At 39.9% G+C, this 27,420-nt stretch overlaps 1 protein-coding gene across 5 annotated transcripts in view; it reads right to left on the minus strand.

Annotated features, from left to right (window-relative positions):
* The window catches only part of ZWINT (ZW10 interacting kinetochore protein), a 62,915-nt gene that overhangs the window by 16,497 nt on the left and 18,998 nt on the right, over positions 1-27,420 (minus strand). For 3 of the 5 annotated variants that reach the window (XM_032313125.1, XM_032313131.1, XM_032313132.1), the window contains exon 9: positions 21,387-22,236. The exons of 1 other annotated variant lie outside the window; for it this stretch is intronic. The gene's annotated coding sequence lies outside the window, so the exon portion shown is untranslated. Of the gene's footprint in view, positions 1-21,386; positions 22,237-24,853; positions 25,011-27,420 lie in introns of those variants that run through there. One more of the 5 variants, XM_032313130.1, reaches the window with a different exon arrangement.

Here is a 27,420-nt window from a genome sequence, read left to right on the forward strand (position 1 = left end):
GCACAGAGGGCACTGGGTTGACAGCCACAGCCATAACCAAGATTATTCTAAAAGGCACAAGTGGGTGGCTCAGTGGTTAAGGGTCTGTCTTCAACTCGGGTCATGATCCCAGGATCCTAGGATGGAGCCTCACGTTGGGCTCCCTGCTCTGCAGGGAGTCTGCTTCTCCTTCTCCCACTCCACGTGCTCGTGTTCCCTCTCTTGCTCTGCCTCTGTCAAATAAATAAATCTGTCAAATAAATAAAAACAGTCTTTAAAAAAAATTATTCTAGGAAAACTTGACTGTAGTAAGCAGTGATTGAGAAACTGAATTCTAAAGGAAAGGAAAAAAGCAATCTGTATAGATTTAAAAATTTAAATCAGGAAGGAAAGACATAAGTTCTAGATGTTTTATATAAAGTTATATTTTATTATGTCCTTTTAGGTACTTCTGAAAGAATGAAGATGAAACTTCAGCTAGTATACTTCCATTTATGCTAATACTAACAGCAAAGGCAAAAGAAATAATCGTAGGACTATAGAAAATAATAAACATTTCTTAAAAATAAAAATGGAGGGAAGCCTCTGCCTTCAGCTCGTGTCATGATCCCAGGGGTCCTGGGATGGAGCCCCGCTTCGGGCTGTCTGCTCAGCAGGGAGCCTGCTTCCCCCTCTCTCTCTCTCTCTCTGCCTGCCTCTCTGCCTACTTGTGATCTTTGTCTGTTAAATAAATGAAATCTTTTAAAAAAATAAAATAAAAAAATAAAAATGGAATTGTTATCATTATTGTTAGTCTATTTATAAAACTTTAATACATAAATATTTCCACTGTGTTTTATGAATATTTTCAATTATTTCAGTCACATGTCATGGTCATTGATGAAGTCAAATGTACATAATTTTTTTTAAAAAGGTACCTTTCAGGGGCACCTGGGTGGCTCAGTGGGTTAAGCCTCTGCCTTCGGCTCAGGTCATGATTCCAGGGTCCTGGGACGGAGTCCGGCATTGGGCTCTCTGCTCAGCGGGGAGCCTGCTTCCTCCTCTCTCTCTGCCTGTCTCTCTGCCTACTTGTGATCTCTCTGTCAAATAAATAAATAAAATCTTAAAAAAAAAAAGGTACCTTTCAGCAGTTTCTTATCTATATTCAAAGCAAAAGAATAGTATTTTTTTGAGAATTTTTTTTTTTAAAGCTCTGTTGAGGGGCGCCTGGGTGGTCTTTGGCTCAGGCTCACTCCTTTATTTACTCTTTCTCTCAAATAGATAAAATATTTTTGTTAACTTTTAAAAAATTTTTTGAAGATTTTTTTTCTTCATTTGCTAGAGAGAGAGAGAGAGAGTACATGCCAGGGTGGTGGGGGTAGGAGGAGAAACAGACTCCTTAATGAGCAAAGAGCCTGACAGGGAACTCAATCCCAAGACCCTGAGATCAGGACCTGAGCGGAGGGCAGATGCTTAACAGACTGAGCCATCCAGGAGCCCTCAAATAAATGAAATCTTAAGGAAAAAAAAAAAAGAAGAAGAAGAAGAAGCACTACTGCTCATTATGTAATAGTTACAAAAGATTCACGCTGTCAAATATATGACTCCAAGTTTTTGAAATAAAAAAATGTATTAAATATATATATATACATATATATTTATTCATAGAAATGGAATCAGGCAGACTGTATTTTTAAAGGAGATTTCATTTCTTAGCCATTTTAACTTCACAGTAAAATTGAGTGGAAGGTATAGAGATTGTGTTTTTCTTTCCAAATAACATAAGAAACTGACATACTTGTAAAAAAGACAAATAGCACAACTGTGAATTAATCTAAAAAAAACCAAACAACCTTTGAGAAACAGTAGTGGAGGTCAGGTTTGTAAATTGCGTGAACACATTATAATTTCAGTCCAAATAGTCTTTTATTGTTTGGAGACTCCACCATGGGAAACTGCTTACTTTAGGAGGATATTCTGATGTTGCTTCTGAGGTCTGAAATCCAAGAGAATGACCCATTGTTAAAGTTTCCATTTGCTATGGACCTTGAAATGCTGATAAAGGTTATGTGCTTCAGATGCATTCCCTTTGAAAAGTCACCCAATTCTTTAACGGCCACATCCTCTATAGTTCATGTTGGTTAGTGATTACCTCTGTGTGCTTTTTACAGATCCTTCCAGAGCTTTCTTCAGTCCCCTCATCCTCCATGCTCTGGGGTCATGCACCCTCATTATCCCTGCTTTCTGCAGCCATCCACATGCTTTCAGCTCCTCTCCTTCCCTGCTCTTTGGTCAGATTATCTTCTGACTCAACCTCACTTCCTCCATCACTTCTTTCCTCATAGTTCTTGGTGACTTAAATCTTCACACAGATGATGCTTCTATGCCTGGGCCCTGCTGACCTCGTCCTTCATCTGACCTCAGCCGTCAGACCCTGCAGGATTTGCCCTGTCATTAGAGAGGACACACTGGATCACCATGGTAACAAGATCACCACAAGCTCAGTGGTTGGAAACAACAGAAGGTTCCTTCCTTTTCTTCTAGAATTCCCCATCAGTCTGAGTTCTCCAGGGAGGCTCTCCCCTTGCAGTAGCTCAGCATTCGAGGCCACTCCCATGTGAACCAAGTCCTTCTCAATAGGACATGCTAACTACTGCCGCATCAAGGAAAAAGCACAGAGAATTATGTGCATTCCTTTATAAATGTTTCAGCCCAGAAGTCAGAAAACGACTCTTAACTCTTCACCTACAACAAATCACATAGTCATATCAATCCACAAAGGATCCTTTTTTTTTTTTAAATTGTAGTGTTTTCTTGGTCAAAGATTCTTCTAGTTGAATTCAATCCTTAGCCTGCTCTTTGTCTGCATGTGTGGCCGAGGGCAGTAGTGCTGAATCAGTCACCATGAACCTGGAGAACCCATCTAACCATGTTTCCATGACTGAGCACTTCTTAACTGCTCTAGACAATGTCTACAGACCATTCTCTCTTCTCAAATATCCAGCACATCCTTCAAATTCTCATTCTCAGCTGATAATGTCTATCTCCCAGGACAACATACATTTATGCTTTTTTGTAAAATGTAAGATACATAAATCATCATGTAAAATCTTGATGTTACTGCTGTGCTGGACAAACAGAAGGCTTTGGAAGAGACCCCCCCGCTCCATCGCCACCCATCTCCCCGGTATCCTTCAACTGGCCACCGACCAGATCCTCTGCACAGAGTTCTCATCTCCCCCATCATCAGATATTGGCATCCTCCTGGGTGTTTGCTCTTTTCTTCCTACACTTGCTGAACACATCCACCCTGACAGACGAATATGAGATCTATTGCAGAAGCATTCAAGATTTGATTTCCATTGTGGACCTCACCCCCGATCTACACACTCGCAAATGCAGCTGCTGGCTCATTCACCCCTTGGACTTCTAACAGGCACCCCAAACCACATAGTCCCGAAGCTGAGCTTCTCACAAGTGACCACATCTTCAGTTCACACCATCCCTCCACCTCTGTGTGAGGTCACTCCATCTTTCTTGCTCCTCTGAACACAACTTACAGAGCCCCGATTTACCGTTGTCTTTAACCAATAGCCTATCCCACACTAACCCCTCATCCTCCCCTGGCAATTATCCTCCCCTTTGGCTGTATTTTTATTCACAGCACTTTTGCTGCTATGTTTTACTTATCGGTCTGTTTTAACATCTGCAGTGAAATGTAAGGAGCAGAAAACTGGGAAAATGTGGTAAGAAATTCTTTACACACAACCACCACGTAGGGAGTTTGGTTTAATGATGTCCTAGAATTAGAAAATGACATGAGAAAGGAAATAAAGCTGAAATTTACAAAAAAAAAAAAAAAAACATGAAAAGTAAAACAAAAAGAATCACATTTCTGCAATGCTATTTTGGCTCAATACATGTTGACTGGAGTTCATTTTATAAAGTTATAGGTCATCTAGAAAATAGCAGGAAAAAATGGAGTCTAAAAGCCAATACCATATTATGCTAATCCTTAGAGTTTATTTTACAGAGTTACCTCCCTTTTACAGTATTAATTTAGGCATGAGACAATTCTGGGAAACGCTTTCTGGCACTGTAAAAAGAATGTGAGTTTGGGGAAAAGAAAAGCTGACATTTTCTGTATCTGACTTCATTAACAATTCTGAAAGTAGTCTCTCTTCTGAATTATTTTTGTAAACTGCTACTGGGAAAAGTATTTACTATTGTGTGTGTGATTGGCAAGTAAGTGTATCCTGAGATACCATACGAATGAGCAGAGTCAAAGGTAAAAATGGAGACACTGGGTCTCAGATGTGCCAACGGTCATGCTCAGTGGCGCGGCTCCCTTCTGTGCGGCCCACACTAGCCCGCTGCTTGGCAGGAGACCTCACATTCCTCCACACCTGGCTTTCGCTTATGATAATATGCCAGATTCTCCTCAGCAGGATGGCAGCTTGTCGAGCAGCTAGAAATGAAATTGTACCGTGGGTCCATTTATCTCCGAGTTTCTCAAAGTGCCTCAGTGTGTTTTATATGCCTTCATCACTACTTGGCATCCAGCTCCTAGGCTGCCCATATTTATGAGACACAAAAGGGCAACCTTTGCTAAAGTTAGTGCTTTTCTTCTTAAAAGTTCTGAAGAAAAGATACTTAACGTCACTCCCATCAGGGAAATGCAAATCCAAAGCTACAATGAGATATCACCTCACACCTGTCAGAACGTCTGTATCAAAAAGACAAGAAACAACAAGTGTTGGCAAGGATGTGGAAAAGGGGGACCCTCGTGCACTGTTGGTAGAAATGCAAGCTGGTGAACCACTGTGGAAAACAGTAGGGAGGATCCTCAAAAAACTCAAAAATAGAACTAACCTACAATTCAGGAATTACATTACTAGGTATTTATCCCAAAAATATAAAAACACTTAATTCAAGGGATATATGCACCCCAGTGTTTATAGCAGCAATGTCCACAATAGCCAAACTATGGAACGAGCCCATATGTCCATCAACAGATGAGTGGATAAAGAACATGTGGTCTGTATACATAATGGAATATTACTCAGCCAGAAGAAGGAATGAAATCTTACCATTTGCAACGGCATGGATGAAACTAGAGAATATTATGCCAAGCAAAATAATTCAATCAGAGAAAGACAATTAACATATGATTTCACTCATGTGGAATTTAAGAAACAAAACAGGTAAGTGAGCGAGTGAGAGACAGAAACCAAGAAACACTCTTACAGAGAACAAACTGGTTGCCCAGAGGAGGGGTAGGCAGGGGGATGGGTGAAATAGGTGATGGAAATTAAAGAGTACACTTATCATCACAAAAAATATAAATATAAGTAAGTACAAAAGGAAAAAAACAATTTGCTTTCACACTCTTCATTTTCTTTTTTTTAATTATTTATTTATTTTAGAGGAAGGGAGGGAGAGACTGAGCATGCGAGCAGGGGGAGGGGCAGAGAGAGAAGGAGGGGAAGAATCTTTTTTTTTTTTAAAGATTATTTATTTATTTATTTATTTGAGATAGAGTTAGAGCACAGAAGGAGAGTGAGAGGGAAAAGCAGACTCCCCACTGAGCAAGGAGCCCAATGTGGGACTCCATCCCAGGACCCTGGGATAACCACCTGAGCCAAGGCAGACCCTTAAGCAACTGAGCCTACCCAGGTGCTCGGGGGGAAAGAATCTCAGGCAGATGCCCCCTGAGTGTGGCGCCCAACACAGGGCTTGATCCCAGGACCTGAACAGAAATCAAGAGTTGGACACTCAGCCAAGCCACTCAAGTGCCCCTTTTCATTTTCTTAAAACCACGCAAAGCAAACAGAAATGTGAGCCTAAGGCTTCAGGAAAACTAGAGTCATAATAATCTGATTCTGGAAACAGATACTCGACAAGAAGTTACATTTAAATCAACCATCAGTCTAACAGGACATAATTTCTAAAGTTAGCAATAGAAAACCTTTCTGTTGTATCCTCCCAATTGCCCTATGCATGGAATCATACTTTTTACTAAACAATGAGCATTATTTGATTTTTAAACATATAAATACCTTGAGATTACATGTTAGATACCAATGACAACAGCTTAAACATGAGGAAGAGTGCTGGTAACTCCACACATTGAAAGGTGAAAAGCTTAAAGTGGAAAAGAAAGCGGGTTTAGAAATACACAGCTAAATGCTGTTTTTATAGTGTATCTGGTATATAGTACATATTTTTGTGTACTATGTGATATTTGAATACAAATGTTTGACTTGTGAAAATTTTACCATGGTCTAAAACTCAAACTTTCAAACTCTGCATGAGTTTTTATAAAAACCAATATAAATTTTTAAAATACACAAGCTATACATGCTCATATAGTCAAAAGTTCAGACTGTAACAAAGATAGAAAGATAAAAAGGCTATGAAGAAAAAAAAAGGTTTTGAGAAAAATTTTTAATTCTGATGATACAATCTTAAGTGTCCGTGTAAAATCTGTGGATCACATAGGGTGAGAGGGGAAATAGCATCTCTTGCCCTCAAATATCACAATGCATATGTTTGGAGGACTTTGAGGGAAATTCTACCAAACGTCTGATTCCTTGTAGTGGTGTCAGCCTCTAAGAGGTAAAGACCTTTATCACGGGTTTGTCAGAAATCTGTAAGTGAAATAAATGGCTACATTTTCAGGAGGAAAACTCAAATGACATAATTTGAGAGTCACTGCTCTTGTTTCTCCTAAGACCTGGGATGAAAACCGAGTTTAACACAAGAGCATTAAAAAAAAAAAATGCACTTTTCCTCACAAAAATGAGTTTCCAGGCAGATGCTTAGACAACAAGTTTTACTACTAGCAGCTCTATTATCTGACAATCACTGAATTGTCAGGCTTTTCGAAGAACAGCTTCTTTTCCATCTCAACTTCACTGGAGCAACAGCACATCCATGATCCTGCATATTAAACTTTCGATGGGGAGTGGAAGGGAGAACACTTACATTGTACTCTATTAGCAAATTCAATTATGCAAAACAACAGTATCAACCACAATCGTTGTTGTGTATATTAGGTGATCAGACCTTACTCATCCTGTAACTACTAAGAGTCTGTACCCTTTTGCCAACCCTATTTCCCTCACCCCCTAGCCATGGCAACCACCACACCAATCTATTTCTATGAGTTTGACTTTTTTTTTTGTTAGACTCCTCATAAAAAATCGACCATAGAATATCTGCCTTCCTCTGCCTGTCTATTCAACTTGGCATAATGCCACCCAGTTTTATCCATGTTGTTGCAAATGGCAAGACTTCCTTCTTTTTTAAAGCTTAAAAATATTTTAGTGCTTTTGTGTGTGTATGTCTGTGTATCACATTTTCTTTATCCACTCATCCATGGACTGACAAGTAGGTTGTTTCCATACCTTGGCTATTGTGAATAATGATGCAATGAACACAGGATTATGGATAAATCCTTACAACAGTGATTTTATTTCCTTTGGATATGTATCTAGAAATAAGATTACTTTAGCACACAAAGTTCTGTTGTTAATTTCTTGAAGAACCTCCATACTGTTTTCCACAATGGCTGCACAAGTTTGTATTCCCACCAACAGAGTATAAGGAGTCCCTTTTCTACTCATCCTCACCAGCATGTACCTCTTGTTTTTATGATAACAGACATATCAATAAGTATGAGTTGGTATCTCACTGTGGTTTGGATTTGAATTTCCCTGTTGGCCATTTCTAGGTTTCTTCTAAGAAAATGTCCTTTGCCCATTTCAGGGATTGGGGGGGACAGTAATTTGTTTCTTTCCTATCGTGTCATATGAGTTCATTTTATGCCTGAGTACTGACCTGTTGTCAGATTTGTGGTCTGCAAACATTCTCTCCCTTTCCACTGGTTGCTTTTCATTTTGTTGATAGTTTCCTTTGCAGAAGCATTTTGGTTTGATGCGGTCCTATTTATTTTCTTAGGAGTTTTTTCTTTTGTTTTTGGTGTGAAATCCAAAGTCACTGGCAAGACCAACATCAAGGAGATTTTCCTTATGTTTTCTTCTAGGACTTTTATGGTTTCAAGTCTTGTGTTCAAGTCTTTAATCCATTTTGAGTCAATTTTCATGTATGTTACAATATAGGGGTCTAGGTTAATCTCTTTATAAGTAGACATCCAGTTTTTCCAACATGATCTACTTAAGAGACTATCCTTTATCCATTGTATACTCTTGGCTCCTTTGTTGAAAATTAATTGACCATATAAGTAATAGGTTTATTTCAGGGCTCCCTATTCTATTCCATTTATCTATGTGTCTGTTCTAATGCCAGTACCATACCATGTTGATTATTACACCTTCAAATCATACCTGATGTCAAGAAGCATGATTTTTTCGCATTTCTGGGAGAAACACTATTGGAATTTTGATAAGGACTGTATGCAATTTGTAGATTGGTTGGGGAGTATGGACATCTTGCAATATTTATTCTTCCATTTATTCCAACCTATGAGCAACAAGTATCTTTCCATTTATTAGTATCTTTTTACATTCCTTTCATTGATGTTTTATAGTTTTCAGTCTACAGATTGCCTCACTGCTTGGTTAAACTTATTCCCAAATATTTTATTGTTTTTGATGTTACTGTAAATGGGACTTAAAAAAAAATTCTGGGGGAACCTGGGTGGCTCCGTTGGTTAGGCGTCTCTCCCTTTGGCTTTGTTCACCATCCTGGGATCCTGGGATCAAGCCCCACATCGGGCTCCTTGCTCATTGGGAAGTCTGCTTCTCCCTCTGCGTGCTGCTCCCTCTGCCTGTGCTTGCTCTCTCTCTGACAAATAAATAAAATTTTTTGTTTTGTTTTGTTTTTAATTCTGACAGTTCATTGTTAGTGTATAAAAATGCAACTGATTGTGGTAATTGATTTTGTATCCTACAACTTTACCAAACGTGTTAGTTCTAACAGATTCTTGGTGGTCTTTGTAACTTCTCTGTACAGTATCATGTCATCTGCAGAAAAGGCAATTTTACTTCTTCCTTTCTTATTTGGATGCCTTTCATTGCTCTTCTTGCATAATTGCTCTGGCTAGGGTTTCTACTACTACATTGAATAAAATGAGAGTGGGCTTCCTTGTTTTTTGTTCCTGATCTTAGAAAGCTTTCTGCTTTTCACTTGTGTAGGATTTATTTGTGGATTTGTCATATATGGCCTATACAGATTTCCCCTGCTATTCAAAAGTTCCCTTTATGCCATTTTGCTTTTGCAAAAGACCTACATTAATATCTGTTTTTGCTAACCAAAAGAAATCCAAAGAGGGTTTCTGCTTTTATGAAGTAACAATTGCTTCTTTGCTTTATGATCACTTTAACTTATGAAAGGTCTCCTGGCAATGCTCTACTTTTGCGAACTGGAGGAAACCTGCCTTATGTTGAGGTCCATTCCTTCTATCCCCAATTTATTTTTTTTCTTTTTATTTTTTTTAAGATTTTATTTATTTATTTGACAGACAGAGATCACAAGTAGGCAGAGAGGCAGGCAGAGATAGAGGGGGAAGCAGGGTCCCTGCTGAGCAGTGAGCCCGATGTGGGGCTCGATCCCAGGACCCTGAGATCATGACCTGAGCTGAAGGCAGATGCTTAACCCACTGAGCCACCCAGGTGCTCCTTTTATCCCCAATTTATGATTATACTTCAATCTCCTTCATTAGTGATCCATTCAAGTTTTCTATTTCCTCTTGATTCAGTCTTGATAATGTTGTAGGTTTCTCAGTACTTGTCCATTCCTTTTAAGTAATCTGATTTGTTGGCAAAATTGCCCATAGCACTCTCTTCTGAACCTTAGTATTTCTAGGTATCAATTACAATGTCTTCTTTCATTTCAGATCTGAGTATTCCTTTTTTTTGTCTAAAGATTTGTCAATTTTGTTTCTTAGTTGCACTGATCTATTCTATAACTTCCTAGTCTCTATTTCATATTGATTCCCATCACCTGAGTTATTTCCTTCCTTAATTTGTCCTTCTTTTTCTAGTTTCTTGAAATCTAAATTTACGTTTATTTGGGATATCTTTTCTAATTGTAATCGTTCATCACTATAAACTTCTGGGAACTGCTCTTGCTACATCCCATATGTTTTGATATTTTGTGTTTCCATTTTCCTCTGTCTCAATATATTTTTTGATTTCCCTTTTGATTTCATCTTTGACCCCCTACTAGTTGTTCACTAGCATGTTAATTAATCTCCATATGTGTGTGGATTTTCCAGTTTTTCTCTTGTAATTGATTTTCAGTTTCAAACCATTGTGGTTAGAAAAGATAAGTAACATAATTTCAATTTTTTAAAACATTTTTAGGACTTGTTTTTTGGCCTAATATGTGATCTACCCTAAAGAATGTTCCACATGTGCTTGAGAAGAATGTGTGTTCTGTTGCTGTTGGATGGAAAGTTCTCTATGTGTCTGTGGCCAGTTAGGTACAACTGATCTAATTAAGTCTCATTTTGTCCTCATTGGTTTTGACTTGATAATCTATCCATTTTGAGTATAGAGTAACCCTATGGTTAATGTCTTGTCATTTCAAGATTTCTCTCAGAGGGAAATGCTCTGTGGGGAGCTATATATTTGTTGCATGTGTGGGAGGATAAAAGCTCAGGAGCCTCCTATGTTGTCATCTTGGTCTGGACTCTATCACAACTTAAACTATTTTATAATAAAATGAGACAAAGGGAAACATCTGGGACTAATTTTCAGATAAGCGTCCAAAATAGATGAATGGAATGCTTTTTTGTCAAAGCTAAGAATAACAAACTCATGTGAATAATTACATGTCCTGGTGTTAAAAATGGAATTCAGTCCAAAAGGCGCTCCAGTTAAAACTCCTGCAGGATTAAATCTTCACATAATCAGACAGACGTTTAAAGGAAAAGCCACTGAAGGTGTAAGCCGGTTCCAGCTTTGTCTCTATCCACTGTGTGGTGACAGCAAATTATCTTTGACATTTACACCTTAGTTTTCATCTCTATCGGATAAAATCATCTCTAAGACAGCCCCCAGCACTTCAATTCCAGGATTCTCTGATCCCGAACATTGGAAAGCTCAGTATCAAGGAGAGATTTTCTGAGGCATGTGATGTGTCAGTGAGAGCAGCTGTGTCCACACTAGGAATACAGATGGGGAAGCTAACTTCCATCTGGAAGTGGCAGGCTCCTCCCCAAAAGAGCCCCACCTCCATGCCTGGGTGGCTGCACCCCTCTCCCTATCAAGTCTTGAACATGAAGGTAACACAGATACACTTGATCACAGACTACTAAATTCCATGGCCAGTAAGCCCGACACAGGAATCACTAGCAAACACTGGAAGGCAGGCGTGGCAGGCAGACTGACATTGTCCTGGGCCAGAGTGACTCCATCCTCTCCTCTCCAGCCACAGAGTTCTCGGTTTTAAGTAAGTCTCTATGTGGTTTCAAACAGCTTTTATCTCATCTCATCTTTATCTCATAGTTATCCCTTTGGATATGCGTGTGGTGTCATTCGAAGTATTAAAGTAATATCAAGACACTGGCTAGATAAATTCTACCAGATAAAGCAGGGCCACAGCAGGCCCTCAGTTGACCAGACAACATTAATATGATCATGTACATATCAGGAATCCATCCCAAAATGTATCCCGCCAGCCATAATCTCAAAAAATCCATCCATAATCTGACAATTTATCACCACCTCCAATGGTACTACACAACCCAAACACTGTCACCTTTTGCCTTCCTACATTTTATCTGTATTTGACTCTTCATATCATAGCCATGTGCTCTTTTAAGATAGGAGACAGACCATAACATTCCCTCGCTCGAAATTCTTATCAGCTTCTTAACTCACTCAAAACACACGTAACTCTTCACCATGGGCTACAAAGCCCCCTATTGTCTGGCCCTGAACGTCTCATCACATGTTCTTTACTTCTGTCCCTCCTCTCTGCTCTTACCATTGCAGGTATCAAACTCTCCCACAGAGACATGGCACACTGTCCTGTCTTAGGGCCTCTGCTTGACTACTTCCTCCTACCAGGACCCTGCTTCCCTCATTCACTGATTTAAATTTCTGCCACATTTTGTTCCTGTCCCTGCTCGTAAGTCACCCTATCAGGGCAGGCTACCTATCTAACATAGAAGTTTTCATTATGTCCCTTTAACTTCCGTTTCATGTTTTTTCTTTAGAGTATGATAGGATGTTATAATCCCTATTTCCCGATTGTTTGCTCGGTCTCCTCCATTGAATTATAAGTCATAAAGTCAGGAACTTTGGTTTCATCACTGTATCCCATATGATGAGAAACAGCACCACACCAAGTAAGTACTGAATGTGCTATGAGAAAGAATACCCTTATTGTTGTTACTTAAATGTATTTCAGCAAATCAAAAAAGGAACTCAGTGAAATGAATCACTGGTCCAAACTATAAACATGCATATTTTTTTCCAGCAGAGCTGGAGTCAATAGAAATGCAGTCACATTTGAAAAGGTGAGAAACAGACACAAGAAACCCAGATAGGAAGAACCCAAATCCTGAGTACTAAGATGCAGTGTCTTCACCATTCTCACCACCATGTGCACAGTCTTCCAAAACAGTGCTGGTGGTGATAGTGGTGGTGGTGATTGTGTGTGTGTGTGTGGGGGGGGGGGTGATGGTGGTGGGGGTGCGGTAGGAGTGATGGGGTGGGGGTGGTGGGGAGGTGCAGGTGACGGTGGTGGTGGTGGTGGCAGCAGCAGTGGTGGTGATGGTTGGTGATGGTGGTGGCGGTGAAGGTGGTGGCAGTGATGATGATGGTAGTGATGGTGAAGATGATGGTGGTGGTGGCAATGGTGGTGGTGATGGCAGTGGAGGTGGTGGTGGTGGTTTTCGTGCTGGTGATGGTGCAGGTGGTGATGGTGATGGCAGCAGTGGAGCTGGCGGTGGAGGTGGTTGTGACTAATGATAATAGTGATGTTTTGCTTTCAGAATTAGAAACCATGTACAGCAATACTTTAATACTCACTGAGAGCTTGTTTGACAGTTTCTGAGGTCATTTAACTCTGGGTAAATCTGTGACTTCAGTGGGTAATTGCAAGGAACTCTTGAGTCTTCCCTAACTGAGAAGACTAACTGAGACTAAATGTCCTAAATGCAGATTTCCCATTTATAAAGCTGAACAGAAATTATTTTTCTTAGTTATATATGGTGTTTGGGGTCATCAAACAAGAAGACTGATAATTAGTTGCATAATTTAATATCACATCATGAAAATGGTCCAACCTGGCTCCCACCTGGGACTGTCTGGTGAATGGGCACAGACAAGTTTTGGTGAAAATCTCTATTTAGTAACGTGTTCTCAGTGATAATAGGATTATTGCTTTCTTTTGTGATGCTAGAAATTTTAGCTCACCTCATAAGTATAGTGATGGGTAATACACCTGAGTGGATAAGGAGTAAAATTAAGCATGTAACTTCCTTCTCTTTGCTGTATTTAAAATAAGTAACTTTTCAGGGAAGTTTGTATGAATTTGTTTGAAGAGTATTATAATAGATACTATGGGCCTTATCTCCTTATGTATTCTTAACTTTTCTTTTTTTATATTTATTTATTTATGTACTTGAGAGAGCATAAGCAGGAAGGGGAGAGGGAGAGAGAAACACAAGCAAACTCCCTGCTGAGGGCAGAGCCCCAACACAGGGCTCGATCTCACAACCCTGAGATCACAACAGAAACCGGAACCAAGATCAGACACTTAACCAACTGCACCACCCAGGCGCCCCTGTACTCATAACTTTTCTATACATATCCATGATTTCTTACTGCAAGAAACTGCAGTTCCTTCTGTGATGAATGAGAACTCTCCTCGGCAAGGAAGTTTTCTGGGCACATACGCAAACTGCTAAGACGATGACTAAGGAGCACAGTTCTCAGCCGAGGATGAGCCTGTTCCTCATTCTACAGATATACCAGCTCACTGCGGTCCCGAGAAGGTATGTGAATCAGTCACCCCTGGAAGGAGCAGTCACTAGTTTACCTGTACTTGACTCTTTCCTTTCCTTACCCAAATGACTCATCAGCACAGTGCTGCCTGGATCATTGCCAAAATAAACAACTTGCACTCAAATTTGTGTCAGGGTCTTTTTTGGTGAGACCCAAAGACCACTGATAGTACACGTGGCATTAGAAATCAGATTTTTAGGATGGAGTTATGAGATCTCTCAGAAAATGCTAACAAGGTTGCCACTGCTGATGGAAAGCTGTATGGCGTTAACCTATGATTTACTGGAGCAATGAAGTTCTAATACTCAGCTCTAATGAACTGGGAGGAGGGCTGAGAGAAGGAGCCATGTTTGCCCTCACAGTATCCTCAGGCCTATCATATTTTAAGCCAAAAGTAACTGTAAACTAGAGCTCTTAAACCAACAACAGCAAAATAAGCGAAACAAAAATACAGCCTGAGGCTGGCCTTCTAACTCAGTGCATGCTGTGTAGTACAGAAGGCCTCTGTGGCAGCCTTGAAAGAACTTCACCTCTACTTACAACCAAAAAGTAGAACATGTTACACATGAAGATGATGACTTTATCGCCAGAGTGAGACACAAGGCTGAACTAGCTGTAGTAAGTCACCCGTGCGAAAGAAGACTGAGATGGCGACATATGGCAGGGGACATCTAAATGGCTGCTTCTGAGAACCCCAGACAGCTCATGAAAATAGGATGGCCTGGTTCTAGCATGTACTTTATCACCTGGAAACTTCTTTCCCAGTGGAATATTGGAAGTTTGGAAGAGCTTCACTAAGGTACAGCTAAGATGAGATGGCTGGCTTAGAAAAGACACCTGTGAGGTTGGAGTCCTGTGCATCTGGAACAGAAATACAAGGGTCAAAAAACCAAAGGGAGGTGGTTAAGAGTGGCTCATCTCATGATCATTCTCAGTGACCCAGCACATAATCCATACTTCCTGTCCCTCTAACATTAGAGTCTATGAAGTCAGGGTCTGTCTTAGAGGAAGGCTAGGTGGGGGACATTCCTCCCAGAAGAGACTTGAGTTCTGATAAACACAAAGCTGTGACAACCATTGAGTTATCTGAGCTTCTCTTGCCAGTAGAACCATAGGGGGCCAGGAGATACAACACTATACTACAGGAAGCAATGAACCCTTCAGGTCACAAGACAGGACTGTAGCAACCAAGGGCGAAGATGTGTCTATCTTGAGCTCAGGAGACTGAGGGGGGCACTCATTGGGACATCCAACCTTGGTGATGACCTTCAGTGGGCAACTGCAGAAATCATGGTCTGGAGGAGCAAAGACCCCAGATGTTCATATACTTTAAGGAGGCATATCTTTTTTTTTTTTTTTTAAAGATTTTATTTATTTATTTGACAGAGAGAAATCACAAGTAGACGGAGAGGCAGGCAGAGAGAGAGAGAGGGAAGCAGGCTCCCTGCTGAGCAGAGAGCCCGATGCGGGACTCGATCCCAGGACCCTGAGATCATGACCTGAGCCGAAGGCAGCGGCCCAACCCACTGAGCCACCCAGGCGCCCCTAAGGAGGCATATCTTGATTACTTTGCTGAGCAAGCAACCAAGATGATCAGATGTGTTGATGCTGGTTGAGGTAAATCTGGAATCTGGTATGAAGGGAAAAGTGATTATTAACAATATAATCTAAGCTAACTGCAGTTGGGAAAAATGAGTGAAATATGGGATCTGTGTTGTTTCTTAAAAGTCCACGAAATTTTAAAATTACTATTTCAAACAGAAAAAAATGTTTAAGTGTATATGTCAAATCTTGATGGGCAATGATGTTAAAGCAAAGATGAGATGTGAGGAAGAGAATGTAAGGCACAGATGCGTTGAGGAGCACAAGCAGAGGCCATGGAAGAAATCATGTTTTCATTCGTGTCCTCGCACTGATTTGTCTCGTGCTGGACTCTATCAGCTGCCTCCAGCTGGAAGCACATACTCTGTCCATGCATAGGGCAGAGGGGAAGCACCAGGAAGTTCATCCTCTAAACAACCTAACACAGGGCAACTGAAAAATGCCCATCTACCCTGGCTCTCCTGCTGCCTAGGACAACTCTAAACAGGTCCTCAACCATCACGCAGGGATCACAGCGGTGGTGACCCGATCACCTACAACAGTAATGTGCTCCTTAAACACTGGGTATTGTCTTCCTTCCTTTCCATTGCTATGCATTTCACATTCAAAGCCGAAACTTCCTAGAACCACTTGAACAAACCACCCGTGCTCAGACCTTTATCACAAATCTCTTTCAGGGATTGAAGCAAAGACATGAATGCAATGAAATACTCTGAGGGGACCTGGTTTTACCTCTAATACTTCGAGGAACATTTGCCGTATGAGACGAGCATGTTTTACTGCAAAGCACATTAGGAAACACAATGAAGAACACAGTACTGTGGCTTTATTCCTACGTCCAAGCAGGTGCATGGGAGTCATGAATACACCCGTCCTCTGTGAAAGGTCCCAGTTTTGTGAAGACCTGGGCCACTCTGAAATCTGCAAAGGGCCCAAACCCTCTGCCATGCCCCCCAGCTGAGCCACCCTTTATTCTCAGTCCCCGAAATCTTCAGTCACCATGACGGCGATCTCTGCTCTCCCTTGAGAAACCCACAGGCTGCCCAGGAATCACTTCCTCTGTGGCCCACCCTCTCCTGAAAACATGATCCCAAAGGTATGTCCAATGTTGATAAAGGGAATAGATCCTCATTATTTTTGCCAGCATCATTATATTATCTCCTTCTTTTATTCTTTCTGTCCAGGCCAAAAAGCTCCTTATTGTGCAAAATCATTCCTTCATGACATTCTTGTCCCACTAAGTCCCGCAACCCTAAATATCTGCATCCATCACCATGAATTGGTCTAATTTCAAATAATATTTCATCAAATCCATAAAATTATAGGGTTGGAGAGACAACTGATTTCCCTAGCATACAGATGAGGAAGAGTGCAGTTCTGACCACCGGGTTTATGAATGAAGAGTCTGACGCTCACAGAACTTCAGGGACCTGGGTAAGGTAGGACAGGAAGTTAATGACAGAGCAAAGACCTGGACAACTTGGTTTTGCTGTGTTCCATGGACAACAGACAGGAATGTAAAAACAAAGGAGTGAATGACATGGCACACACATGCAAAAATGCAGTACTTTTTTTTTAATCTAAGGCAATCAAGAAAGAGGACAGCTATTAATTAGTCAAGATGTAATATTTCTAGTTGCACTGGTTGTAAGACTCATACTGATTATAAAGACATTAAGCTGTACAAGGGAGCATGTTAGAACCATGACACTTATAGGATGTCACATCCGAGTGACACACATAGATTACTGGACTCTCACAACTCCTGTCACTCTGCTCTATTATATTAATTCCTTGTCCATACCAGTAACTCAATACTAAACTACTTGGGAATTGTTTCCTTACTCTTTTTAAAGAGTCCAGAAAAGTCTTACCTCTTATTTTGCTACAGGGGAAAAAAAAAAAAAAAAAAAAACCAGAAACAAAAACTGAACTACTGGTTCACACATTTATTTTGTGTGAACATTACCTGCGGTATTTATTAAAACACAGATTCAGGGCCTTCACTCAAAATATTTGATTCAGGGGATGCCTGGGTGGCTCAGTCGGTTAAGCCACTGCCTTCAACTTAGGTCATGATCCCAGGGTCCTGGGATCGAGTCCCACATCGGGCTCCTTTCTTGGCAGGGAGCCTGCTTCTCTCTGTGCCTCTGCCTGCCAATCTGCCTACTTGTGCACTTACTCGCTCTTTCTCTCTCTCTCTCTGACAAATAAATAAATAAAATCTTTAAAAAAAAATTGATTCAGTAAATCTGGGGTTGGGACCCAGAATATTCTTTGTAAGAACCACCTTGGGGATGCTGCTGGTCTTCAGACAATGCTAATGATGACTGGCTTCACTATCCTTTTTTATATATATATTTTTAATATTGGTATTTTAAGAGTTAAAAAAAAGTCATATTGTATGACTAAATCATCTAACCGCACGCTCTATAATTTATACAGAGTTTGAGGACATACCAATCTCTGTTTTCCTGCCATAGTAATAAAAGTTGTGCTACAGGCAATGGTTTTTGCAGTGTGAGTGGTAGCCTGAGTAGAATGGGGTATAAACTGATAAAAAGTGCAACCAAATTTGAGCCTGGAAAGTGCTGAAGCATGACCATGGAGAGGAACAACTCTGGAATGTCAACATAGCAAATGAGCAATGCAGAAAGGAAAGATGCTATTGTACTTCTGCCACATTTCTAGAAGTAACTCCCAATACTTCCATTCATTCATGATGACTTACTGAATGAATACAATGTATTCAATACCTTGCAAGTACGATAAGTAACTGTCTTATTTCCCACCTAAGATATGCAAAGGGAATTACATAGTGGAAACCAGACTGTCAGTAGAATCACTGATCTAGGGTGGGAAAGAGAAAGGGGTCACCTCAAACTCTAGGAGACCCAAAAAACAAAGAAGTCTCTCCTCCACAAGGAAAGATACCAGCACACTCCTTATGCCTTTTAGCCTCCCTAGACACCTGCCTGCACCTCCCCCTGCACCCCCACACACATACTTTCCAGGACCACAGCAAATGATGTGCACTCATTACATTAGATGACTTCATTATTTAAAAAAAAAAGAAAGAAAGAAAGAAAAGTGACAAGTAGAATGCAAAATGGGTTGGAATAATTTGGTCATGTCTCCAGAACGAACAGTATAACACAGCCTTTTCCATTTGCCATATCATCAACAGTTCCAAATGGTCTCCTATTTATAAGGTCCTCATAACTAGTGCATGAATAAGAGACTTAGTGACAGAAAGTTTAACAGTTTTGGAGTTAGGAATAAGATAGGAAGAATGGAAGTAAAGGAGGGAGGGGAGGGAGGAGGAAATGGGAAGGAGAGAGAAAGAGGAAGCAAACACCTGGACTGAGTCCTAGTTAGGTCATATGTTCTAAATAAGTTCTTGAGAAACTGAAGACTCATAACTTTAGTCTCTGCTTCTTAAAAATAGCTGTTTTCCAAGTTTGTTATAAACCTTAAATAAGTTCAACAAAGCTATCATCTGGCGGCATTCTAACAAGAGCAATTGTTTCAAGCTTTATGGTAGCATACAAATATTAAATAATATAAGATATTTGGTGTATATTAAATACTTATTAGCAGAAGCCTTTCTAATTATTTGATCGGATGTTGGACCACTCCATGACTTTCATCATTTGTCTTTTTATGTAATCTAAGTGTCTCTTGTATATGTCACAGATCATTTTAAAATTCCTTCTCAGAACTTCTGCATTTTATCAAGTAAATTTAATCTATATAAGCTTTTATTAGCAATTATCCAGACTATTTCTACCTTATTTTATACACTCCTTTAGTACATATTTATTTTTCTTTTCAGGCTTCTATTGGATTTTTTTTTCCCCCCAGAGATGAAGAACTTTAGTGTTCATATCACACTGCATAGCAAAAGCATCGTGCTTCTGTTGGTTTCCCAGGCCCTGCTGAGTCCCAAGGGGCCAGTAGGGAGGCATCCTCTCTATGCTACACATGCAGTGGGCTTGTGCCACATCTGAGGAGCACCAACCATGGGGAACCCACCTCTTTTATAGAAGGCAGTAAGCAAGTCTGCCCTCTCTCCTGGAGGGGGGCTACTAACTCATTTCTCAGGGTTGCCTGCTGCATATATAACATTGAGACATAGCCCCAAGAAAAAGCGGTTGGGTCTTTGTATTCTTGGCACGACCAGCAACAATGTGCAGGAATGCTCAGGGTCTACGGCAGTTTGCCTTCCCAATATCTGACCTGACATTTTCTTGGTTGAACTTGAATATCTACATAAGTACATCACTCCATCCGCCATTCTGATAAATCTGACCAACAGACTGAAGCTATGTTTAATTTGTCCTGTATAGAATATAATTAAGGCTACTCTCAACAGAACTTGAAGTAGCAATATGAGGCCAATGCATAGTATTGGCTTCAACCATGTTGCCCAGGGCCCCAAACTTCATCACTTGTGAATAAGCCTCCAACAGGGAGAGTTGGTCATATTTCAGACATCCCAGGATATAGCTTAAGTCAGCAATCGGTGATCAGAACACAGATGACCCGTATTGGGAGGACGGGTCCTTATTGCTCACCCGGGCCTACAAGCTGTATGCAATGGGCTCCAGGAGCGTGTGCCTGGCTGTATGCCCTGGGGTTGGGGCTCAGAGATGAAACTGACTGCAATTAATCACAAGTTACCATCAAAGCCATTGCCCTAAAGCTATAAGGTCTCCAAAGTTCCAAAAGAGTTACATTAGACAGATTCTAGCAGCATGACTGGTTGCATGGGTTGGGAGACTATGTCCTGGCACTTCCTCTTCTGCCTTCTTCCCAGAATCCTCTCTTTGAAGTGTCTTCATCAGTGATATCTCACAAGGGCTTGAGGGAGTCATGCCTGACTGAAGGAGAGAGCCAGAACACCACGACCACCACCACATTCCTCCATACTTGGCTCTTTTGTATTTTGCCTGAATCCACTTATATAGATGCTAGGACCAAGTATCTTGACCAAATTTACTAGTTTTTAACTCACATTAGTGAACTTCATTTTTATGAAAACCTTTGCAAAATTCATTAACTTTCACCTACTTCTGAACCATTTTATTCACACTTTGATGGACTCTTCATCATTTTCATTATTTTTCAGGTCTCTTTTCTCTATCAATATTGACAGTCATGAGCAGAAAAAAATAACATAAATTAACAGTATCGTAAGTGTGAAAATGTGAACTGAAAATAATGGAAGATAGTGACACTGCACATTTTATTAATAGCATAAAGAAAATCATATAAATAGCAATGCACATTAGACATTTATAAAGTGTAACCATCTTCAGTTATGTATAATTTATAAGCAAACAGAAAAGCATACTACCCAAAAGAAATATTTGTAGCTATTATTCACAAACATTACATTTTACCATCTAAAGTAAACTGTTTATAGAATTTTGTTTGCTTTTAGAAGCCTCCTCAAGTATATTTTGTTGTATTTTCCATGCTATGATTTCTGAAAATAAAGAAAAATCTCATTCTGTGTACACAGATTTTCCTCATGGTAGTGTTAAACAGGTCTCAAGTCCTAAAATAGCCAATAATAATTTTTTAGGCAATAAGCAATATTAAAGCAATCTTATTTTCTCTCATATTTGAATGGCCAGTTTGTGCAAGTTTTCTGGGTGGATCTTGCATCCAAATACCATATGGTTTCTTCCATCTTTATGAACCAAAGTTTCCTTTTCCTTTTTTTAAAGATTTTCATTATTTATTTGAGAGAGAGCAAGCTAGAGAGAAAGAGAGATCATGAGCAGAAGGGACAGAGAGAGAGGGAGAAGCAGACCCCATGCTAAGCAAAGAGCCCAAAGCATGACAGGACCTTGAGATCATGACCTCAGCAGAAGGCAGACACTTAACCAACTGAACCATCCAGGGGTCCCCCAGTTTCATTTTCTATTGAAACTGAAGTTGTTACTATTTTCTTTTTCTTCAATATTTTTTTTATATTTCAGCAAGGGTGGGCTTTTTCTGTCATATTCTTATAACCCCTTTTATTAAAAAACTTGAACCATATTCTCTTAGGACAAAACCAAAGGGTAATGGGGGTGTATCATACACTGTTATTCTCACAAAGATCTTTCCTCCCGGAAAATATCCAGCAATGTGTTCTATTTTACCCCCAGGGTAAGGCTCACAGACAACCTACAACATTCTCTGAAAGGCTGGTGCAGGCACATGTTGATTTTAGGGTCTGAGTCTATCTTTTTAGGTCCCAATAATTTATCTCAGTGCCCTCTTCACTATTTTTGTAAGGGCTACCTGTTTACCTAATCCAAAGCGTTTCAGATAGGTATACTCCTGATTAGGTACACATAAAAATATTCTTGCACTCACTTACATTGTTTCAAAATTTAAATTACTATCTACACTACAGAAACAGAGAAGTAGATATAAAAGAACCTTAAACAGCATTTATTTTAACATTCTCATTTTACATATAAGACAACGCAATCACAAAAATACAAGTGCTGTTTATTACCAGATTTGGAACATGAATCCATGCTTCTCCAAAAGCAGGGTCATCACTCTCTGGACTAAGACATGTGCTTTCACGTGCTTTAATCATGCATGGCAAGGTCAGTGATATCCACTAAGCACTGATTTTAGTGATGCAATCGTACACATGTATCAGTGCAAAAGTGAGAGAGAACACTTGCTGGAAAACAAGAAAAGAAAAGCTCTTATTACATGAACCATTTTGTAATACCACTAACGATTTATAGGACAGTAACACAATGTAAAAAGAATTCAACAGACAGTGATGCCAGCAAGATGGTAGACCAAGAAGTTCTAGGTCCTGGGGCGCCTGGGTGGCTCAGTGGGTTAAGCCACTGCCTTCGGCTCGGGTAATGATCTCAGGGTCCTGGGATCGAGTCCCACATCTGGGCTCTCTGCTCAGCGGGGGGCCTGCTTCCCTTCCTCTCTCTCTGCCTGCCTCTCTGCCTACTTTATTTGATCTCTGTCAAATAAATAAATAAAAAATCTTTAAAAAAAAAAAAAAGAAGTTACAGGTCCTAATTCCTTACTTAAACATTAACACACAAACAACCAAGACTGAATCATGAAGAAATAAATCTGAATAAATCTATAATTAAGTTTGATTCAATCAGTAATCAAAGCCTCCCAACATAGAACCACCCAGGACCAAATGGTGTCTTCAATGAATTCTACCAAACATTTAAAATAGGATTAAGTTAATCTTTTTCAACTTCTTCCAATAGACTGTTTGTATCTCCCCAAAAGTCACATGCAGAAATACTAACATCCAATGTGATGGTATCAAAAGCTGGAGTCCTTGAAAGGTAATTAGATCATGATGGTGGAGACCCTGTGAATGGGATTAGTTCCTTTATAAAAGCGGACCACAGAGCTTCCTCATCCTTCCATTACGTGAGGACATACTGAGAAGGTGCTGGTTATAAACCAGAAAGAGGGCTCTTGCTAGGCACTGAATCTTCTGGCGCCTTGATCTTGGATTTTCCAGCCTCAGGAACTTTATGAAATAAATTTCTGTTGTTTACAAGACACCAGTTTATGGTATTTATGTTATAGCAGTCTGAACTGACTAACTCTTTCTATACAGCTAGCATTATCCTGCTATCAAAGCTAGATAATGAAAAAACAGCAACAAAACTACAGACCAAATACTTCTCATGAACACTGATATAAGAATACTCAACAAAATACCATCAAACCAAAATTCCAGAGTATATTAAGAGAACTAGTCACAAAACCAAGTAGGATTTAGTCCTGCAACGCCAAAATAGTTTAGCATATGAAAATCAAACAATGACATACATCACATTAACAGAATGAAAGCAAAAAACCCATGATTATCTCAATTGATGAAAAAGAAAACCAAAAATCTTTGCCAGAATAAAACAATCCTTCATGATAAAAGCACTCAAAAAACTAGGAGGAGAACCTTCTAACATAAGAAAGGCCATATATGAAAAACACATGCAACCATCACATTCAAAGGTAAAAACCTGAAAGCTTTTCCTCTAAGATTAGGAATAAGGCAAGAATCCCCACTCGTTCCACTCTTACTGAACATAATAATGTAAGTCCTAGCCAGAGCAATTAGACAAGAAAAAGAAATAAAAGGTATCCAAATAAAAGAGGAAGAAGTAAAACTATCTTCGTTCACAAATGACATATCCTTATATAAAGAAAACCCTAAATATTCCACACAGAAAATATCTGCTGAAACTAGTAAGCAAATTTAGCACTGTTACAAAAACAAACAACCAACAACAAAAAACCCCTCACATGTATGGTAAAATATTTGACAATGGTGCCATGACCACTCAAAGGAAAAGGACTCTTTTCAACAATTGGTTTTAGCTAACTGGATTCCCTCATGTGAAAAAGAATGAAGTTATACTCTTAGCATGTACCACATACAAGATGACTCAAATGAATCAAAGGCTTTACCTAAAGAACTAAAACTATGAAGCTTTTAGAAGGATACATAGGAGAAAAGCTCTACTATATTTGATTTGGCAATGATTTCTTGGATAAAACACTAAAAGCAGGGCAACAAAAGAAAAAAATAGATAAACTGGATTTAACAAAATTAAAAATATTTGTGTATCAAGGACATAATCAAGAGTAAAAAGATACGGGGCAGCTGGGTGGCTCAGTGGGTTAAAGCCTCTGCCTTCGGCTCAGGTCATAATCCAGGGTTCCTGGGACTGAGCCCCACATCAGGCTCTCTGCTCAGTGGGGAGCCTGCTTCCTCCTATTTCTCTGCCTGCCTCTCTACCTACTTGTAATCTCTGTCAAATAAATAAATAAAATCTTAAAAAAAAAGAGTAAAAAGGTAACCCACAGAATGGGAGAAAATCCCTACATATAAAATAAAGGATTACTACCAAGAATATAGAAAGATCTCCTATAATTCAACAACAACAAAAACAACCTGGTCAAGAAACAAAGGACCGAATAGACATTTCACTAAAGAAATTATCAACTAGTGTATGAAAAGATGCTCAAAACTGGTAACTGATAATTGATAGGGAAATGTAAATCAAAACCGCAATGAGGTACCACTTCATACCCACTAGGGTGGCTATTACCAAAAACAAACAAACAAACAAACAAACAAAAAACAGAAAATAACAGGTTTTGGTGATGACATGGAATAACGGAAACTTTAAGCTTGTGGGAGGTAAAATGGTGCAGCCACAGTAGAAAACCATACAGTGGTTTCTCCAGAAATGAAACATAGGCTTACCTAATACTATCCAACAATTTCACTTCTGGAATTTCAAAATAAGTGAAAGCAGGGAGTCCTCTGGATATCTGTATACACATGTTCATAGCAACATCATTCACAAGAGCCAAAAGGTAAAGCAACCTAAGCATCCGCTGACAGATGAACAGATAGACGAAATGTGGTATATTCATCCAGAATGGTTATTCAGACTTAAGAAAGAAGATCTGACATTGAAAACACTGTGTTAAGAGTAAACCATTCCCTAAGAAACAGGTTTTACATGCTTCTATTTATATGAGGTGCCTGGAGTTGGTCACTGGTTCATGGGGAAGGAGTTGCAACCTGGGAACACGGAAACATTCTGAAGCTGGATGGCAGTGACGGTTGCACAACAGCATGAATGTACTTAATGCCACTTAATTGTACGCTTATAAACAGATAAAATGGTAATTTTTTTATGTAGGTTTTTCCACCAACAAAAAACTGCAACATCTATTTCAAAGTGTTACACTGTAGTGTGAAGGAGCCTCCTTCATGCATTTGGAGATTTCCTTGAAGGCTCCATGTGCCCCAGGTCATTTGTATATCTTGACAAAGTGCCTGGCTTGAACTGAGTCCAAGCTCCTGAGACATAAGGTTCAAGAGTTATAAAAAGAACAAGCAAAGAAACAAGTCGTGGATACCTACCATGTAGTAGGCACTGTATTTTGTAGTAATGATACATAAAGATAAAGTGTTAGCACAAAATGAGCAATGTTAGCACTATTTTCCATAAAATATGGTACATGCCAGGTGGGACCCCCATGCTCAGTGTGTAGGAGAGGAGCAAATCTTGGTTTTCTGTTCTGAAAATGCCAAAGATAGCAGGTAAGTACAACTATTCAAAGTACTGCAGATATAGTTCATATTTTTAAGATGAAAACTATAAAGTTGTAATAGTTAAACTCTATAAAGCAACTTCTAACTGCTGATAAATATCTACTCCATTAAAGTGTTATAAGAACATCAAATGGAAATAGTGGAGATGAATGAGTACCAGTTAGGAACAGACACGATTAAAACATTTCTTGTTTAAAGTTTTCTTGCATTTGCACATCTAATAGGTTACTATGGCAACTCAGTTATCTTGAGATACTTAGAGATTAGATTAAAACACCATACTGTTGAAAATCCACGTTTTCACTTTTACTAATTATACTTTTAAAAAAAGATGACAATTGTTGGAGACTAAATTTTTTTAAAAAGACAATATTAAAACATGTTCTTCACAGGTAAAGTCTTCAAGATCAGTAAGTTCAGGAAAAGAAATGATGAAAAATGTCCTCCCCCAAACTCTTATCACCCTAAACAGCTCTCACCCCTGTGTGTGTGTGTGTGTGTGTGTGTTTGACTGGGGTTGGGGAAGTAATTACAAACTAAATATTACAATGTGAGATGTGACATATGGCTTCTGAAAATTAGAAAACAGGTAAGAGGAAATCATCACAGCTTTGATAAAAAACTTCTCACTGAAGCCCAGGAGCACTTGAATTCAGAAGAACCACACGGATTTAGGCTGCTGCATGTACTGTAAGAACACCTTCTGAGAACCGTTCGTGACGGCGGTCCCCCAGCCTCTCTTTGCTTCTCAGGGCTGGGAACAAGACAGAAAGCCCCACAGCTGACAGCAGAAGCAAACGGGCACAAAGCTCACACAAGCACGTGTGATCGTCTCGCAGCCGAGGAAATACAGCAACCGAGCCAACAGGAGACATGAGGCCAGAAGTGGACAGTGCCCCCAGCTCTGAACGACATCCAGGGGTCTGCTGCTTATAGGCTACCGCTGGCATATTGCAAACTTCCTGCCTGGTGTTCAGAGCCACGCCAGCTCAGGGAGGACACATCAGTCACTTTAAAACTCACGTTAGGAGGATTTATAATCTTTGGACTCCTTTCCAAGTGGGAGGCAAAATGATTCAAACTGTTCAGCTTTCCGAAAACACAGGGAAATGCAGGACTTGCAGGTTTTCTGCTCCGAACAGTTTAGCAGTCGTGTCTTCAATCAGGCAGGTCTTGAGGTTTCAGCACCAGCGAGAGACTGCAGGGCAGTAACTATAGGGTGGTGAGTGAAGCTCATGGTGACACACCTGCACCTTTACTGTAAACAGTGGGCAACTTCATCAAGCTACTACTCTGTCCCTGACCAGCATCCATTTGCTGCCTACAAACTTTTATTTACTTGACATGAAGATCTTCCAAGAAGCCCCTTTTCTAGTCTAGCGAATGTTTAATTATCACCACCAAAAGTTAAGGACTTTTCCTGGCAAGTTTGGCTGCTGATCCCTAAGGTGTCAGATTCTAATAGAACCACCTCCAAGCCTCAGTGGCTTCTTCGAATATAAAAGTCTGTTCCTGACTCACAGCTGACCCCAGGAGCCAGGCCCCTCCAACTGTTATCTACATCTTCCCCGCCACTTGCGTCCTTTTCAGCCAGTGCCAGGGTCTTCCCCAGCCAGGCCTGATGTCACACTGCTGTCCCCATCTTAGGTGAAGTCCAGACACAAGGGCCTCACCAAATGTGACAGGACAGTAAAATGTGCTCAGCTGGGGCCTGAGGCTCAATTCATAAATGTCTATTTG

Source organism: Mustela erminea, chromosome 14 (assembly GCF_009829155.1).
Source record: "Mustela erminea isolate mMusErm1 chromosome 14, mMusErm1.Pri, whole genome shotgun sequence".
In the NCBI taxonomy this organism is placed as follows: Eukaryota; Metazoa; Chordata; class Mammalia; order Carnivora; family Mustelidae; genus Mustela; species Mustela erminea.